Here is an 8,831-nt window from a genome sequence, read left to right as displayed (position 1 = left end):
CTTGAAAGGAGCCACTAGATGGTGCCAGAGAACAAAGATGAATTGAAGAGAATGCACACGCACACGCACCCATTGTAATCCATTTGTAATGTCTCTGGATTGCCAACTGTCACTACATTGTTTTAATGAAAGGAATTAAAATGACTAGGAAATGTGCTCTAGAGAATTTGTATTGCTGTGACAAGCATGTGAAACTTGATCCTGAGAGAGAGTATTTTATTTTAGAAACTTGACAGAAATAGACTTGCAGTTTTTAAATGTGGAATTTATTCTTAATAGATGAAGCTATAAACTGATTTATCGTGAAAAAGCATGACATTGTGGCTCACAGCTGAAGTGCTTGTATGTGTAAACTTTTGTGAGTACTACTATAAAAGAAGTCTTGGAATACACACTACTCTGCCACACAGCATAGCCAGAGGATGATGCCGTTATTTTAGAATTGGTGTATACAGGTTTGGCGTGCTTGAGTCTGAAGACAGTGGTGTCAGCTGTGCATATCACTATTTTTACCACTAGCACACCAAACCATCATGGGAGTTCAGTTTTGGCTAAGCACGTCTGTTAAAGAGTAACTGTCAGGCTGCAAAAGCTAATTTAAACCTCTATTCTCCTGTGTAAACAGTTTAGAAGGAAGCCAAAAAGGCGATACTGAAGTTAAAAATCTCTCTTACTTTGATTTTTGCTGAATAGTAATCCTCTTTATTCCCAAGCTCCTAAGGAGGCCGACAGGCCGCATAACAGATACTGGAAAGCATGCTGGGGCTGCTTCTTCTCCCTACTGCACTCCCTTGGTTTTCCCCTTCATTTCCCTATCCCGCCCTAAGGCTGCTTTCACAGTGGGAAGTTACAGGCTCATGTTACAGCAGCCTGTAACTTGCAGCCCAGCTCACAGCACTGAAAAATCAATGTGCACATGTTCCTTAGAGTATACTGCATGAGTCCGTTATTGTTCCTAGCCACATGGCTAATTAATATTCACTGCACAGTAGTGTTGTCCGGATCATGAATGATTCGGATCTTTGATCCGGATCTTTTTTGTGAGTCGAATCATCAGGAAGCACGGTAAGGGAGGATATTAGATCACAATTGGCTTCATACAAGACAGACAAACATGGACCCTGCCATGAGCTGTCAGGAGCATTAATCTCTGCAAATACTATATAAAAATTCAGTGAAATCCAAACGTGGACAGTGAAATGCATATGTAATGTAAGTACAGCCAATATTTAGCTACTGATATGTATTTTGTTTTTTTCTCTGAGACACTATACCTAACAGCTCCTCTTTAAAGCCCATGACGAGGAGACTGGCAAAAGACCTCCAGCTGTAAAAGAGTACAATAGTAATTGGCTATGAAAGTCAAACCCAATAGATTGCTGGGCTAATATCATAGGGGAGAAGAGGCTTGTACATACGTATCACTTTTTCCACATTTTGTTATGTTATAGCCTTATTCCAAAATGGATTAAATTAATTTATTTCCCCAGAATTCTACACACAACACCCCATAATGACAGCACGAAAAAAGTGTACTTGAGGTTTTGGCAAATGTATTTAAAATTAAAAAAACGGAGAAATCACATATACATAAGTATTCATAGCCTTTGCTTAAAGAGACTCTGTAACAAAAATGTCTTCCTTATTTCTTCTATCCTATAAGTTCCTATGCCTGTTCTAATGTGGTCTGGCTTACTGCAGCCTTTTCTACTTGCACAGTGACTGTTATCTCTGTTATATGATCTAATCTTCTTTCCTCTGTTGGCTCTGTCTAGCTGAGGCAGTCAGACTCTCTAATGTGCAGGGCTGCTTGTGATAGAATAGAAGCTATATACACCCTCTACAGGCCCCCTGAAGGCTCTGTATGACTCACACTCTGCTTATGTGAGCCTATCACAAGCTGGTTAGTTTGTTTGTAAACACTGCCTAAAACTCGCAATTACAAGCCAGGCTTGCAGCAGAGAGTGGCAGAAACAGCACAGAGGGGCCCAGGAGAACATAATGAATAGAATGGTGTGCTTTTTGTTGTAAGAATTTTAGAGTACAGATTATTTTTAATACTTTGTTGATGCACCTTTGGCAGCAATTACAGCCTCATGTCTTTTTGAATATGATGCCACAAGATTGGTACACCTATCCTTGGCCAGTTTCGCCCATTCATCTTTGCAGCACTCAAGCTCCATCAGGTTGGATGGGAAGCGTTGGTGCAAAGCCATTTTGAGATCTCCCTAGAGATGTTCAAATAGATTCAGGTCTGGGCTCTAGCGGGGCCTTTTACAGACTTCAGAGTTGTCCTGAAGGCACTCATTTGATATCTTGGCTGTTTACTTGGGGTCATTGTCCTCCTGAAAGATGAACCTTCACCCCAATCTGAGTTAAAGAGCACTCTGGAGCAGGTTTTAATCCAGGATGTCTCTGTACATTGCTGTAGCCAACTTTCCCTTTATTGTGACTAGTCTCCCAGTTCATGACGCTGAAAAACATCCCCACAGCATGATCCTGCCACCATCATGCTTCACTGTAGGGGTAGTATTGGCCTGGTGATGAGAGGTGCCTGTTTTTCTCCAAAGTGATGCATAGCATTCACACCAAAGAGTTCAATCTTTGTCTCATCAGACCAAAGAATTTTGTTTCTCGTGGTTTGAGAGTCCTCTAGGGAGACTTCTGGCAAACTCCAGGTGGGCTGCCATGTGCCTTTTACTAAGGAGTGGCTTCTGTCTGGCCCCTCCACCATACAGGCCTGGTGGATTTCTGCAGAGATGGTTGTCCTTCTGGAAGGTTGTCCTCTCTCCATAGAGGATCTCGGGAACTTTGACTGAGTGACCACTGGGTTCTTGGTCACCTCCCTGCCTAAGGCCCTTCGCCCCCGATCGCTCAGTTTAGATGGCTGGACAGCTCTAGGTAGAGTCCTGGTGGTTTTGAACTTCTTCCAATTATGGATGATGGAGGCCACTGTGCTTATTGGGATACTCAAAGCAGCAGAAATTTTTCTTTAACCTTCCCCAGATTTGTGCATCAAGCCAATCCTGTCTCAGAGGCCTACAGACAATTCCTTCGACTTCATGCTTGGTTTGTGCTCTGATATGAACTGTCAACTGTGGGACCATATAGACAGGTGTGTGCCTTTCTAATCATGTCCAATTAACTTAATTTACCACAGGTGGAGTCTAATTAAGCTACAGAAACATCTCAACGATGATCATCGGAAATAGGGATGCACCTGAGCTCAATTTTGAGCTTCATGGCTAAGGCTGTGAATACTTATGAACATGTGCTTTCTCGATAATTTTTTTTTTTTTTTTTTTATAAATTTGCAAAAATCTCAAACTTTTTTTTTTTCACATTTTCATTATGGGGTGTTGTATGTAGAATTCTGAGGTAAAACAATTATTTAATCCATTTGGAAATAAGACTGTAACCTAACAAAATGTGGAAAAAGTGATGCATTGTGAATACTTTCCAGATGCACTGTAGGTTTAACTGATTGCAGATGTGGGGATCGCTAATCATGTCTTCATCATTGACTAAAATAATGAAAATAAAGATATGGGCCCAAATCCGGGGGGGGGGGGGGGGGAGACTATAGTATCATAGTTTTGTATAGTGTGGTGGGTACAGCGCTTCTCCTTGTTTCAATTGATGTGCTGTGGCCTCATATACAGTGGGTTGCAAAAGTATTTGGCCCCCTTGAAGTTTTCCACATCTTGTCACATTACTGCCGCAAACATGCATCAATTTTATTGGAATTCCACGTGAAAGACCAATACAAAGTAGTGTACATGTGAGAAGTGGATCGAAAATCATACATCATTCCAAACATTTTTTACAAATAAATAACTGCAAAGTGGGGTGTGCGTAATTATTGGGCCCCCTGAGTCAATACTTTGTAGAACCACCTTTTGCTGCAATTACAGCTGCCAGTCTTTTAGGGTATGTCTCTACCAGCTTTGCACATCTAGAGACTGAAATCCTTGCACATTCTTCTTTGCAAAACAGCTCCAGCTCAATCAGATAAGATGGACAGCGTTTGTGAACAGCAGTTTTCAGATCTTGCCACAGATTCTCGATTGGATTTAGATCTGGACTTTGACTGGGCCATTCTAACACATGGATATGTTTTGTTTTAAACCATTCCATTGTTGCCCTGGCTGTATGTTTAGGGTCATTGTCCTGCTGGAAGGTGAACCTCCGCCTCAGTCTCAAGTCTTTTGCAGTCTCCAAGAGGTTTTCTTCCAAGTTTGCCTGTATTTGGACTCCATCCATCTTCCATCAACTCTGACCAGCTTCCCTGTCCCTGCTGAAGAGATGCACCCCCCGAGCATGATGCTGCCACCACCATATTTGACAGTGGGGATGGTGTGTACAGAGTGATGTGCAGTGTTAGTTTTCGCACACATAGCGTTTTGCATTTTGGCCAAAAAGTTCCATTTTGGTCTCACCTGACCAGAGCACCTTCTTCCACATGGTTGCTGTGTCCCCCACATGGCTTGTTGCAAACTGCAAACGGGACTTCCTTATGCTTTCTGTTAACAATGCCTTTGTTCTTGCCACTCTTCCATAAAGGCCAACTTTGTACAGTGCATAACTAATAGTTGTCCTATGGACAGAGTCTCCACCTGAGCTGTAGATCTCTGCAGCTCGTCCATAGTCACCATGGGCCTCTTGACTGCATTTCTGATCACGCTCTCCTTGTTCGCGCTGTGAGTTTAGGGTGGATGGCCTCGTCTTGGTAGGTTTACAGTTGTGCCATACTCCTTCCATTTATGAATGATCGCTTGAAAAGTGCTCCGTGGAATGTTCAAGGCTTTGGAAATATTTTTGTAGCCTAAACCTGTTTTAAATTTCTCAATAACTTTATCCCTGACCTCTCTGGTGTGTTCTTTGGACTTCATGATGTTGTTGCTCCCAATATTCTCTTAGACAACCTCTAAGGCCCTCACAGAGCAGCTGTATTTGTACTGACATTAGATTACACACAGGTGCACTCTATTTAGTCTTTAGCACTCATCAGGCAATGTCTATAGGCAACTGACTGCACTCAGATCAAAGGGGGCCAAATAATTATGCACACCCCCACTTTGCAGTTATTTATTTGTAAAAAAATTTGGAATCATGTATGATTTTCGTTCCACTTCTCATGTGTACACCACTTTCTGTTGGTCTTTCATGTGGAATTCCAATAAAATTGATTCATGTTTGTGGCAGTAATATGACAAAATGTGGAAAACTTCAAGGGGGCGAATACTTTTGCAACCACTGTATGGGAATTTCTGTTGCTTCTTTCCAGACCCGAAGAGGACAACTGTAGTGAGAAGATTATGGTGGACTGCCATATTTATAACCTTTTAAACAATACCAGTTGCCTGGCAGCCCTGCTAATGTATTTGGCTGCAGTAGTGTCTGAATCACGCCAGAAACAAGCATTTAGCTAATCTTGTGAGACCTGTTCAGGGTCTATGACTGAGGGTACGTTTCCACTTGTGCGGCGCGACTTGCTCGCGGAAAACGTGCCAACGAATCTGCATACGGTTGCGGATTAGTTGACGTTTTCATGCGGATTTTCACGCGGAATCGTTCGCGATTTTAACAACGCGATTTTAACCATGTCATGCCGGCAAGCATTGACATGGGTTTTTTAACGAAATCGCGCGCGGAAACGCCGGGAAAACCGCAAGACTCAAGTGCTTGCGGTTTTCCTATTTAGTTACATGACCGACGATTCGCGTGGCGGGTGTGCGGCAGTAGCGAATTCTGACGGCTCTGCTGTGCAGATTTTTCTGCAGAGCGAGCCGCACAGAATTCCTGACAAGTGGAAACGGCGCATCCACTAGTATTGTTTGAGGTTCAAAAGGATAGTGAAGCACCACTCTACCAAGTAACGGGTGATGTGCCGTGGCTTGGACCTGGCAGCACTCCTAGGTCCACGTAATTCAAAGAAGAGATCAGCGGCACCATCCAATGTTAAATGCTCTTTTATTCTTCCATAACCATAACAGCCATAATTGCAACGTTTCAGAGTGTCAACTCCTTTCTCAAGCTAAGCTGTATGATGAATATATCCAGATGCAACTCTCACTCACTATTTATACTAAACATGGTAGAATATTAGCCATAGCGCTGCTCAACAGCTCTCTCCAATCACAGCAGTCCGTGCTCTAGCCGGACCTGATGGGGAACTGCGCTTGCTATCTATCTATTGGTCGCCACATGAAGGTTCCACCCCTCCTCTCTTTTTCAAACTTACTGGTCGGACGCATGCGTACAAACGGCCGCCTGGGCATATGCGTACTCCCGTCGGTCCGCCCACTGCGGACCTGACGGGGAACTGTACAGCATGACGTGTACGGAGGACGCGTGTACGCGTCTCATCCGCCCACACAGGCAGGCACCAATGACGAGGGAGCTAGCGCATGGCCACCCCCCCCCCCCCCCAGCATCGAGATATAAACAAAGGTTTGCAACGCATGCAGCCGATCACCCATAGTTATACATCACTACAAACAAGTGCAGGGAAACTACAGGGGACAGGGAGGTAACCATGGAGGAATGTTATCACATGTATTAAATATAAGTATAAATCCAATATACGGAGAGGAGGTGCTCACATGCCAGAACGCGTAGAAATCCACGCATACACCGCATGTACACACCCCTCACCCAGAATCAACCAAAGACAGGGGAAATTTTATAGCCAACAGCGACACCAGCAAGAGCAATATATTGGATAACCTCAATGGTAAAAAAAAAAGAAGAAAAAAAGAAAAGAACAAAAGGGGGGGGGGGAAGTTTGAAAAGTGCACAAAAGGCACTCAGTAGCTAAATAAAGGGAGTCAGATCTAATTCCCGATTAAGGCCCACGGGGTTCCATTGTATCTAATCTTTTTATCCATACTGCATACTACTCCATGGTTACCTCCCTGTCCCCTGTAGTTTCCCTGCACTTGTTTGTATGATGTATAACTATGGGTGATCGGCTGCATGCGTTGCAAACCTTTGTTTACATCCTGATGCCTGGGGGGGTGGCCATGCGCTAGCTCCCTCGTCATTGGTGGCCGGCCTGTGTGGGCGGATGAGATGCGTACACGCGTCCTCCGTACACGTCGTGCTGTACAGTTCCCCGTCAGGTCCCGCAGTGGGCGACCGGACGGGAGTACGCATGCCCAGGCGGCCGTTTGTACGCATGCGTAACCGACCAGTAAGTTTGAAAAAGAGAGGAGGTGGGAACCTTCATGCGGCGACCAATAGATAGATAGCAAGCGCAGTTCCCATCAGGTCCGGCTAGAGCACGGACTGCTGTGATTGGGAGAGAGCTGTTGAGCAGCGCTATTGGCTAATATTCTACCATGTTTAGTATAAATAGTGAGTGAGAGTTGCATCTGGATATATTCATCATACAGCTTAGCTTGAGAAAGGAGTTGACACTCTGAAACGTTGCAATTATGGCTGTTATGGTTATGGAAGAATAAAAGAGCATTTAACATTGGATGGTGCCGGCTGATCTCTTCTTTGCACTAGTATTGTTTGAGCGAATCTGCATGCAGGAAACGCATGCAGATTTGCTCTAGTGGAAACGAGCCCTAAAAGTATTAGAAGCAGAAGATCAGCATGACAGCCAGGCAACTGGTATTGCTTAAAAGGAAATAAAACATGAAGTAAATATGGCTGCCATATTTTCTTTGTAAAGAAAATATGGCAGCCTCCATATACCTCTTGCTTCAGTTGTCCTTTAATATTTTTTAAAGATATAGGCCCATATAGCAATTAACATTTTCTCCTGAGTTATCTCATAAGAGATACGTTTCCTCTTCTCTTTAAAATAACTTCAGCATTTTGCAACTGAAAAAGTACCCAAAAGTTGGTGAAAAAGAAGTACTATCCAAATTATTGAGTATTTTCTTGCTTGCTGGTGGTTTAACCACTTAAGGACCACAGGCTTACACACCCCACTAGTGACCAGGCTATTTTTTTCAATTAGTTCTCTGCAGCTTTAATGGCTTGCTGCAGAGCCACACAACGAAGCACAAAGATGAATTCCTGCCTTTTTTACTACCCACCAACAGAGCTTTCTGTTGGTGGGCTCTGATCGCTGTTGCGTTGTTTATTTTTTTATGTATTTATTTCTTTTAAATACATGTCTCTATTTTTACTTTTATTTTTGCTAATTCCCTCCCTCCCCTCTCCAGCCAATTACAGCGATCGGCTGTCATAGGCATCAGCCTATGAGAGCCGATTGCTCTCTGAGTCTCTCAAGGGGACAGCCGAGTGACACGGCTGTCCCCAGTACAGCACTGCCGTAGATTGCAGCGATGTACCATGTAAATAGATGGCAGTTTCACCATCTAAACAGTCTGCCGCTGGGGGATTGATGACGGAGCGGACATCCTAGCTGATGTGAAATATCACCTGAGAAAACTCAGGCGAAAAAAGTGAATTGCATATGGGCCATAATTTTGAGTGGCGTTTTGAGGCTTTCATTCAGTAAAATCTATAGCTTGTGTTTTGTTGCATTGCTGTAGACCAGTAAGTTACAATATGGTTTTAGTCACTTGTTATCTTATATGTTTGCCTTGTGCAGCAATCTTTCAGGGCACATTAATGCGATAAAACAAACACAGGGCTACATGTGACCTTGATCTTGAGGCACAAAAGCAGCCATTTCTCCTGGGATGAGTAACAATGTATAATGGTTCAGTCTCTCCTCTATTCAGAGCTGGGCACAATTGCGGAATTGAGTTGCATTGTACTAGACAAGTTGTTTGCACTTGCACTCAGCCACTTCAAATCACTCCACTATAGTATGTTCAATACATCATATTCATTTTTCTCCTGCT

Source organism: Hyperolius riggenbachi, chromosome 2 (assembly GCF_040937935.1).
Source record: "Hyperolius riggenbachi isolate aHypRig1 chromosome 2, aHypRig1.pri, whole genome shotgun sequence".
In the NCBI taxonomy this organism is placed as follows: Eukaryota; Metazoa; Chordata; class Amphibia; order Anura; family Hyperoliidae; genus Hyperolius; species Hyperolius riggenbachi.
This window is presented reverse-complemented; position numbering follows the sequence as displayed.